This window comes from Aristolochia californica, unplaced genomic scaffold, assembly GCF_029961685.1.
Source record: "Aristolochia californica isolate CCGP_79_NKW_82.1479 unplaced genomic scaffold, dmAriCali1.0.hap1 SCAF_9, whole genome shotgun sequence".
Taxonomy (NCBI): domain Eukaryota; kingdom Viridiplantae; phylum Streptophyta; class Magnoliopsida; order Piperales; family Aristolochiaceae; genus Aristolochia; species Aristolochia californica.
This window is the reverse complement of record NW_027182290.1, coordinates 28,625,586-28,636,585: the sequence shown is the minus strand read 5'-3', so window position 1 is coordinate 28,636,585 and position 11,000 is coordinate 28,625,586. Positions and strand designations below refer to the sequence as shown.

Genomic DNA, 11,000 nt, shown 5'->3' with positions numbered 1-11,000 from the left:
TACGACTCGACATCGGGACTCACATATTGAGTTGCGTGATTCTATTAGGGTTAAGTGAGTTGCTAAACGGGCTTACCCATAAAGGCATGCAAAAGCCCTAAAAGTACCAACCGGAAGATCGTCTGTTGGAGATCTATAAGCAATTTGTTATTTCTTGTTCCCTGCGGAGGAGATCCGGCCGCTTCAGTTTCGGCCATGATTTCAGACGGAGGAAGAATATTTTGATTCTTATATTTTGATTCTTTTGCTTGTTGAACAGGAGATTAAGTTTTGATTTTGGGGGATATGAAGAGGTCGAGAGAAGACGGTTTCATGGGTTCGCAACTCAAGCGACCCGTAGTTTCTTCTCGCAGGGAGCCGTAAGTTTCCTCATCTCTGGATTTTGTTGAGCTTAGCTTTATTTCATGGTTCTCTTATCAGTTCTTGTATTGCTTGTTTTGCGTTGATTTTCTCGTGTTTGTCTTGGTTTGCAAGTTGTGCGAATTTTCGAGATTTACAGTGATACGTAGATCAGTTGTCCCTACGGTGTCCGTTAAATTGCTCTTGAAGTTTGTTGCTTATTTTGCTTTTTTTCTTTTTCTTTTCTCAAAAGTTTTATTCTTTAACGTGGAAAAAATTGGTTCATTTCTGTCTCCGCATGGAAGCTGATCTCTTTATATTTTTTCTTATCTACTCTTTCCCGCTGTGATAATTGGTTTAATTGCAAGGAGTGAATAATGATTGATTACTTTTTTCGTTTGAATAATTTATACGGTTTGCTGCCGATCTGTCTTAGGAATTGCAGTTTGGGAACTGATCTATTAGGGTTTTTAAATTTCTGATTTTTCTTCTTTTTTCTTTCTAATGCCATAATGAAGGTCTGGACAGCCCCAACTCTCGGAAAGTGCGCAGAAACTTACAACAAACGATGCTTTGCAGTATCTTAAACAAGTGAAAGATATGTTTCAGGATAAGACGGAAAAATACGACGAATTCCTTGAAGTGATGATAGATTTCAAGGCGCAAAGGTCGTAACCCTTTTCCTTATCCCTTTAATCTATCTTGTTTTAATTTTATGTTTATTTTGATGTTCTCGAGTCTAAGGAGATCGATAAATCTACAGGATCAACACAGCTGGTGTTATATCGCGAGTAAAAGAATTATTCAAAGGTCATCGAGAGCTTATCCTGGGTTTTAATACGTTCCTTCCTAAAGGATACGCCATCACCCTTGCAGAGGATGACCCTCCGCAAAAGAAACCTGTGGAGTTTGAGGAAGCTATTAATTTTGTAAACAAAATAAAGGTATACCACCAGAGAAAAATTTCTACTTTTGGAGATTTTATTTGTGTACTTATCCTTTTTTTCTGTTTGTTATTTGATTCATTTTTACCCTTGCAGACTCGGTTCCAAAATATGATGAGCAAGCGTACAAATCATTCTTAGATATTCTTAATATGTACCGTAAGGAACACAAATCCATAACTGAGGTCTACCAAGAGGTAAGATTCGATATCCTTTTTGTTCAGATGGCTTTTTTCAACCTTAATAATACAGACTTCAAGAATTCAGCTAATCAGCTGTCAGTAGAGTTTGCTTATGATAAACATTAGATAAAAGTTGGAGATTTCCAAAAAATAAAGTTTCAAAATTTTATGATGCAACACTTTGAAAAGCTTATCTTTTTGAAGCATATTCTTCCTTCTTCTGGCAAGAATTTAAGTTGTTTCACCAAATGGGTAATTTAACATATGTCACATTTCACATGGGATATGATAAGATAGTTCATTTTCATAAGATGATGCCAACCCTCCTAATCTATTCAGTTTTTACACTCCCATTGTCACGGGCTTAGACTAGCCTAAACTCTCTTAGGCTGGCGGAAATTGTAAGTCTCATGTGACCTGTTTTCAGTCCTTCGAAAACAGTACAACCTCTTTCCCTATATCGTCGTCACAATCCTCATTCCCTCCCAAGTCGAACAACAATATAAAAACAAAGGAAACCAAAAGGATTAGAGGGGGAGAATACCTTGTATTGATGACTGAAACAACAAGGTTGGCCTTCCAAGGTGGAGGACCAGAGTCTCTCTACAATTCTCTCTCTCACGTACTATACAAGCTTTCTCTACAAGATAGTGAATGAATTTACAAAGGTCGAATGCCTTGGTTTTTATAGGCTTCGACCCCCTTGGATCTCTCCCTTTCATCCATTGAGAAGAGAGTCTCTCCCCATTCAAATCCCTTGAGCTTCTCCCCATTCAAATCCCTTGAGCTTCTCCCCATTCAAATCCCTTGATATGTTCCCTATCCAAATCCTTTGATTTGCTCATCTTGGACTCAATCTTGTATGTGGACGTCCTAGGTGTCTCCATTTGTGTGCCCACCCAATCAACACTCAAATCACACTTAAAATGAGTCCAAGTTGGCATATGGGACGTATGGGAGTGGCCAAAGAAGAATTTCTCCCGAAATGGCAACCTCCCAGATTTTGCCACTTTGCATGTGCATGCACGCGCACATTGCAACACCAATATGGCAACCCCAGTTGCGCTTGCCGCCCACGCTGTTTCTTCATGCGCTTTCGCGCACATAGCTTATGCACCGTGCGCGCAACCCCTTACGCCAATGTGCCCTCTACCCAAGCCGTGCGCACGGGCGTTCTACTTGTTGTGCGCAGCATGCGCATCTATTGTGGTTACGGTTTCTATCTCGGCCGACGACTGGGGTCGTTGTCGTCTTGCTACTTGGCCATCCGTTTGGCAAGCTCAAGTATATCTTCTTCCTCTCCAGCTGATACCGGGCTGGCCATATGCGTGCGCCCCTCTGGACCTTGCTATTGCACTTGGCCTTGGTTGTCGCTTTTGTTACTGTGCACTGGACTTGCACAGTGTTCGTCCTAGGTGTCTGGCCACACCATGGCTTCATCCTCGGTCTCATACTCCCACCGCCATAAGGCAGGCACCCTCGTCTGTGTCCCCTGGCGCTAGTCGACCACCTCCTTCTCAAACTGGCACAACTCTGCAGTGTCTTGCCATGTTGCCTTGCTTTCCGATTGACCCTGCCACACGACCAAGTATTACATCCTCCGAGGCTTGCCTCTTTGGCGCTCCTCTCAGTTTGCAATAACATACTCTACTTTGTTTACAAAAGTAGTTGATACATCCATTGGTGCCCTTGGGTCAATTATTCTCTCCGGGTCTGGGTCTTCAAAATAAGGTTTAAGGTTCGATATATGAAAAACATTGTAGAACTGAAACCTTTTCGGCAGCTGCAATTTGTAGGCTAGGTTGCTCACACATTCAATGATGGGAAAGGGGTCTTCATATTTCTTCAAAAGCCCTTTGTTCTTGCTTCTTAGCTGACGAAATTGTTCAGGCTTTAGTTTCAGAAGGACCTGGTCACTTACCTTGAAAGAAGACACCCTCCTCTTCAAATTAGCAAACTTCTTCATTTTTTTAGTTGCCTAGTGTAGTAAGACCCGCGCCAATTCTATTTTGTCTTTCCATCTCCTTGCTAGATGATGGGCTACTAGACACTTCCATGAGGTATCTAGAATGAATCCCATAGGCGCTAAGGGTTGTTGTCCTGTTACCAACTCAAAAGGATTATGCCCCGTGGATTTGAATTTCAGCAAGTTGTATGAGAATTGGGCCACGTTCAACAACTCTGGCCAATTCTTTTGATTAGCTGCAACATAGTGGTGCAAATATTGCTCCAACAAAGTGTTTATACGCTGAGTTTGCCATCAGTCTGAGGATCAAAACTAGTGGAAAAATTAAGAGTAGTTCCCAATAGTTTAAATAACTTGGTCCATAATTTTCCTGTGAACCTGGGGTCACGATCACTTATGATCATTATGGGTACGCCCCAATGCTTTACCACTTGTGCCATGAATGCGCGAGTAGCCTCCACCACTGTACAATCACTTGGCACTACTACGAATGTTCCGTACTTCATAAAACGGTCCACCACTACCATGATAAACCCTAGCCTGTCTTTCTTGCGCAAACCAAAAATGAAGTCCATTGAAATAGACTCCCACGACCATTTTGAAATGATCAAAGGCTGTAACAAGCCTCTGGGATTTCTTTGTTTGATCTTATCATATTGACTGATAAGACATGTGCTCACAAATTCCTCCACATCGCTCTCCAAGTCTGGCCAATAATACTGGCCAAAGAGCAAGGCCAACGTCCTTCTTTGACCTGGATGTCTTGCCCACAAAGAATCATGGCATTCCCTCAAGAGGTCACGCCGTAAGTTGTCATACTTTGGCACATAAAGTTTGTTACTTTTGGTCTTGAGCAGTCCGTCCTCAAGTCAAAATCGTCTCATTTCGCCTAATGCAGCGGCCTGCACAATGTCATTGGCCTGGGCATCTTGGCGAAGACCAATGCGAATTTTGTCAAGAATGGTGGCACTAACCTGGGTTATGGCCGAAAGAGCCTGCAAACGAAAAACGGCATCGGTTGCAAAAACCCCACCGTAAGTGTTTTCCGTGCGCACGCTTGCCTCATGTGCATTGTGTGTGCCTAAGTCCGCGCGTGTATCTGTCTCGTGCAGCCGCTACTGCATTACGCGTGATGCCCGTGAAGGCCTGTCGCCTGCCGCATCGCAAGTTGGGGTTGCTGAGGGCTGTTCACATAGCGCCACGTGCGACCATGCCTCTTCCGCGTGTGTGCGTTCCATTTCTGTGTTTGTTCCAACAATGTTTTATGGTGTCCTGCGCTATATGTGCGCCAATACCCTTTTGCCATTCTCTCCTTCAAAAGGCATAGTAGAACCCGTCTTTCTGCTTAAGGCATCTGCAACAGCATTGGCTTTCTCCGCCTTGTACATCATCTCGAAGTCAAAGTCGACCAAGAAGTCTTGTCAGCGAGCTTCCTTCGGGTTGTGCTTTTCTACGTCAAAAAGTAGCTAGAAGTAACATTATCAGTTTTTATAATAAACTTGGAGCCTAATAGATAGTGTCTCCAAGTACATAAACAATGTACTACAACAGTCATTTCCCTTTCTTGAACAATATATCATTGCTCGATTTCATTGAGTTTCCTACTCTCATAGGCGACAGGTTGTCCTTCTTGCTCCTACACTCCTCCAATGGCAAATTTTGAAGCATCCATGTGCACTTCAAATGGCTTGCTGAAATCAGCAAGTTTCAGCACTGGTTCAGCCATCAGGGAGTCTTTGAGTCGCTGAAAGAATTGTTGGCATTTTTTCGTCCAATGCCAAGAATAGTCATTCTTGAGAAGGTCAGTCAAGGGGGCGACAAGTGCTGAAAACCCTTTGACGAATCTCCTATAATAGTTAGCAAGACCAAGTAAATTTTTTAGTTCACGCACCTTAGTGGGAGTTGGCCAATCCCTTATGGCCTCGACCTTTTTGCTATCCATTCAAATCCGTCCTCCCCCTATCCAATGTCCAAGAAATGACACTTCTTACAGCCCAAATGAACACTTCTTTTTCTTTACATACAGGTGGTTCTTTCTTAAAGTACGAAACACTTTTGCGAAGGTGCTCTTTATGCTCCTCCAAGTCTTTGTTGTTCACCACTATATCATTCAAGTATACAACTACAAAATAGTTCAAATACTCGAAAAATACCTCGTTCATAAGAGTGCAGAAAGTGGCAGGTGCATTGGTCAAGCCGAAAGGCATAACCATGAACTCATAGACCCCATACCTGGTCACACAGGTCGTCTTCCCCTCATCTTCTTCGACTATTCGGACTTGATAATATCCACTACGCAAGTTTAGCTTAGAGAAGACCCTTGCCTCCCTTAATTGATCAAATATGTCAGCAATATGTGGAATAGGGTACTTGTTTTTAACAGTTACCTTGTTGAGCACCCTATAATCGATGCATAGCCTCATGCTTCCATCCTTCTTTGTTTGAAACAAAACAAGAGCTCCATAGGGTGCCTTACTTGGTTTGATGAACCTAGTGTCTAATAATTCATTGAGTTGTTTGCGCAATTTGTCCAACTCTTTGGGTGCCATTCTATATGGTGCTTTGGTTGGCTTCTTTACTCCTAGTTCTAATTCAATGCAATGGTCCACCCCTCTCGTAGGTGGCAATCAGGCAGGAAGTTGTTCTGGCATGACGTCCTTGAATTCATGCAAAATCGTTTGAATCTCCTTGGGCGTGTGCGTGGACTCCACCTGTTCTACATCACAAAGAGATGCTATGTAGGTAGAGCGACCCTGCTTAAGTCCTTTATTAAGCTGGAGGGCCAAAATCATTAAGTTTTTGTTGTTTACATCTTTGACGTCAATTTCATAAATGTTACAAGGACCTCTTTCGTCCATAATCTCCACCAAACCCAAATACGGCATAATAAAAGCCTTACAAACAGAGAAGAATTTTATGCCCAATATTACATTAAAATCGTCCATGGGGACAATAGTGAAGTTTAGAGAGCAAACCCACTTGCCTATCACAACAGGGACATCCTTGGCAACTTCTTGGACTTCATGAGGCGCATAATTAACAGCTTTCATCTTGCTTTCATCCTTCTCACCTCGAATAGAAAGTTGTGTGGCGCCAGTATCCACCATTGCCTTCACTAGGCGTCCAACAAGTGTTAAGCTATTAAAAAGAAGTTCTCTAAGAAGTCTTACCGGAAGTGGAGGGTCTCATTCTCCCCTTGAACGAACTACATTCAGCAATGTTATAGAGCCCATTCTAAGCTCGGTTCCACCATCCCCAAGTTCGGTTTGAGCAGCATTGAGGAGACGCTTCTTTGGGCAGTCCCTTCCGAAGTGTTCTCCATCACAAATGAAGCACCAAACCTTCTTCTTTGCTTTGTTCGTCTTCTTCTTCTCTTCCGCCTTGGCCTTTGCCTCTTTTGACCAAGGTTTCTTCTCATCTTTATCCTTCTTTTTAAAATTATTTTTAATAACACTATTGTCCTTAGTATTGTTCTTATTAACCAAATCATGCTTCCTTTCATATTCTGTTAATTTTTCAGCAGTAGCCAATGGTAAAGTTAGCGTTTTCACCTCTCTCCTTCTCAATTCCTGCTCAGCCCATGGACGAAGGCCAGCAAGAAAAGAGAAGTGTCGGTTTTCATCCGACATATTGGAGATGCACAATATTAGATAAGTAAAAGACTGCACATAATGGTACCTTTTTGAGATAGTGCCTATAATTCCTTCCTTGCTTGGTACTCTACGTCCTCTGGAAAGAACTGTCTTCGTAGCTCTCTCTTGAAGTCGTCCTAAGTTTGGACATGCTCTTTTTTCCCTTGCTCATCTCCGATACGCCTCCTCTACCAAAGAATTGCATCATCGAAAAGGAACATGGCAGCAGTAATAACCTTTGTTTTGATCGTTGGTGAGCTTGCTAGCATGGAAGTATTGCTCCACTTGCCATAGAAAATTATCTATGACCTTTGCGTCTCTCTTTCCGGTGAAAGACTTTGGCTCAAGCACCTTGATCTTTGTTTGTACGTGAACAACCCCTCCATTTGCCAAGGCTTGTTCGCACAAGGAGAGTCTTGCACGCAGCTCCCCAGAGAGGTCTTTAACGTCCTTCCCCAATTGTTTCATCTCCACCCTCATAACGGCAATAGCTGAATGGACGTCTTCCTCAAATCCTTTCAACCAATTCGGAGTTGACTGATGCTCCTCAATCATCCTTTGAACGAACTCCTCCCAATTCGTACAAAGATTTTCAACGTTGTCCAAACGATGCTCAAGAGTTGTAAAACAAAAGTTAATGTCACTTGTTCTTTGCCACTTGAAGCATCTTCTCCACTTGTGGAAGCCATTGATTTCAACGTACACTCTGATACTAGTTTGTCACGGGCTTAGATGAGCCTAAACTCCTTTCGGGTAGCGAAAATTCTAAGTCTCGTCTGACCTACTTTTAGTCCTTAAAAAATAGTACAACCTCCTTCTCTAAATCGTCGTCACAATGCCCCTTCCCTCCCAAGTCAAACAACAATATAAAAACAAAGGAAACCAAGAGGATTAGAGAGGGAATTACCTTGTATTGATGACTGAAACAACAAGGTTGGCCGTCCAAGGTGGAGGAGCAGAGTCTCTCTACAATTTTCTCCCTCACGTGCTATACAAGTTTTCTCTACAAGATGGTGAATGAATTTACAAGGGTCGAATGCCTTGATATTTATAGGCTTCGACCCCCCTGGATCTCTTCCTTTCACCCAATGCGAAGAGTGCCTCTCCCCATTCAAATCCCTTGATATGTTCCCTATCCAAATCCGTTGATTTGCTCATCTTGGACTCAATCTTGTATGTGGACGTCCTAGGTGTCTCCATTCGTATGCCCACCCAATCAACACTCAAATCACACTTAAAATGAGTACTAGTTGGCATAGGGGACGTGTAGGAGTGGCCTAAGAAAAAATTCCCCCGAAATGGCAACCTCCTAGATTTTACCACTTTGCATGCACACGCACGCGCGTGTTGCAGAACCAACATGGCAACCCAACTGCGTTGGGCACCCACTCTGTTGCTTCATGCGCGTATATAGCTTTCGCGCCGCGCGCGCAACCCCTTACGCTAATGCGCCCTCTACCCCGGTCATGCACGCACGCGTTCTGCTTGTTGTATGCCGCGCGCGCACCTGTTGTGGTTACGATTTATGTCTCGATCGGCTGCTGGGCTCGTTACGCGTCTTGCTGCTTGGTCATCCATTTGGCAAGCACAAGTATATCTCCTTCCTCTGCAGTTGATGTCGGTCCGGCCACATGCTTGTGCCCCTCTGGGTCGTGTCATTCCACTTGGACTTGGCTGTCGCTGCTGTTGCTGTGCAATGGACTTGCACAATCTTCGTCCTTGGTGTCTGGCCACACCATGTCTTCATCCTCTGACTCACCCATGCTTAAAAATTCTAAGCATGACCTTCCTGAATGCCTGATGAAACGAGATACACTGTCAGTTCTAATATTTAGCTTTTTTTCTCACTTAGGAACGTCAATGTTGGTTTTCTTTTACAATTTAGAGAAATGTTGGAGTTGTTTTTGGAAATTGTGTTTTTCATAAGTATTCTTACTTGGAAATTGCTTGCAGGCAACAATGCTTTTTCAAGAGCACCATGATTTGCTTGTGGAGTTCACACATTTTCTACCAGATACATCAGTTGCAAATCCAATGCAGAATGCATCATCAGTTATATATTTTTGACTATGACCATTTGGTTAGAGTATGGAGCGATGTCTTACAGCTAGGAGTGATTTTACTTTCTTTTATATTATGCCATTTGGGTCTTTTGAACAAGAACAAAGAGACCACTGTCTTGAGGGGGAGTGTTGGAAGATATGGTGGACTGCTATTTTAAAATGGAATATCCTTACACCTTTTGCAACAAGTCGGGCATTTATGATGTTCTCTCACACCCAACTTGAGGGAGAGTGTTAGAAGATGGACCCAAACGCACATGACCAAGGAAGGTCCACACATCCAACTGTGTGGAAGATGGGCTTAAGCCCATAGGCCCAAACAGTGGTGGCATGATGGTAAATAAAGAGTCGTCTTATAAAGATGGCACTGATGTAATTAGTTTATGATTTGTATCTCTTATTCACTCTTACTAGGGTGAAGGGTATTCTTGTAATATTAGTACTTTGGATATCTATAAATACAACTTTAGGGGGAGTGGATTTGGACAAGTCCATTATCCTAATCTTCCCCCTTTTTTCTCCAAATTCATCACTCTTCTTCTTCTCCTCCTAAAACCTTCTCTCCACAACTCTTCTTCTACTTTTCACTCCTGAATCCTCTTATCTCCACAATTCTTCTTCTACTTCTCACTCATGAAACCTCTTCTACTATGATTATACATCATGCAATCCTAAGTTTTAACAAAGAGAAGTCCAGGTTGATGTCCAAGTCACACGAGGAAGGGATGAGTTGGAAGGAAGATACCTGGATGTTTGGCTAGATGTGGAGAGAAAAAGATAAACCCCCATCAAAGCAGGCAAGATATAGCTTTCACGGAGAAAAATAAAACAGAGGACACTTCCCTTTCCAAGTTGTGAGTGACAGTGAGCTCAATGGTGGGAAGTCCATGTTGAAAAGAAAGAGAGAGAATGGGAGAGAAGGAGAGGGGTGTGATTGTAGATGGGCGAGCATACAGAGAGAAGGAAGCTTTATGGTTCGTCAGTAGAGGAGGATGGAAAGGACTAATGTTTCAAAAAAGCCCGATAAAATTTTCTCTACCCCTTTTTATTTATTTTATTTTCTCTTGGAATTCTATTATTTTAAGATGGAAAATTACTATAACTTAGGGTCTGTTTAGAACCCTAAAAATAAAATAAAAGAAAAGAAAGAGAAAAGAAATGCAAAAGAAAAGAAAAGATAAAGAAAAGAAAAGAGGTTTCTTTTCTCTTGTTTGGATGTCCATGGAAAATAAGAGAGAAAACAAAAGAGAAAGGTGGTTTTTCTTGTTTGGATGCACAAGGAAAATGCAAAAGAACATAAAATTAATAATTTTTAAAATTTTGTAATAATAAAAAACTGTTGGAAGCTAGGCCCAAGCCCAAACGACCAAGGAAGGCCCACAAATCCAAGTGTGTTAGAATATGGGCTCAAGCCCAGAAGACCAAGGATGGCCCACACATCCAGGAGAGGTGAAAGATGAGCTCAAGGCCCACAAAACCAAGGAGAAGGCCCACAAGTGATGGTATGATAGTAAATAAAAAATCATCTCATAAATGTAATATTAATGTAATTAGTTTAAGTTTTATGGGTATTATTGTAATATTGTAATCTTATTCCTCTATAAATTGAGCCTCACGGAAAAGGTTAAGATATAAGTCCATAACCTCTTTCTTCTTCCTGTTTTCATCCAATGTGTCCCTCTTTTTTCTCTCCATGAGGCTCAATCCTTTTTATATTAGGTGTGTGCCTCCGCGTTCTCCTTATTTTATCTTTCTTCATATTCTTAGAATGATTTTATTTTCAAATAGCTAGTCTATCAATTTTCTTTTTTCTCTGCTTCATTTGAAGTTTGGTTTGTAGAGAAAACGAATTGTCTACCCTACCCAAGATGAAT

General features: G+C 42.1%; 1 pseudogene; it reads left to right on the top strand.

The window, feature by feature from the left end:
* Nucleotides 1-205: 205 nt before the first annotated feature.
* Nucleotides 206-9,149, top strand: LOC137940018 (paired amphipathic helix protein Sin3-like 4; annotated as a pseudogene).
* Nucleotides 9,150-11,000: the final 1,851 nt, after the last annotated feature.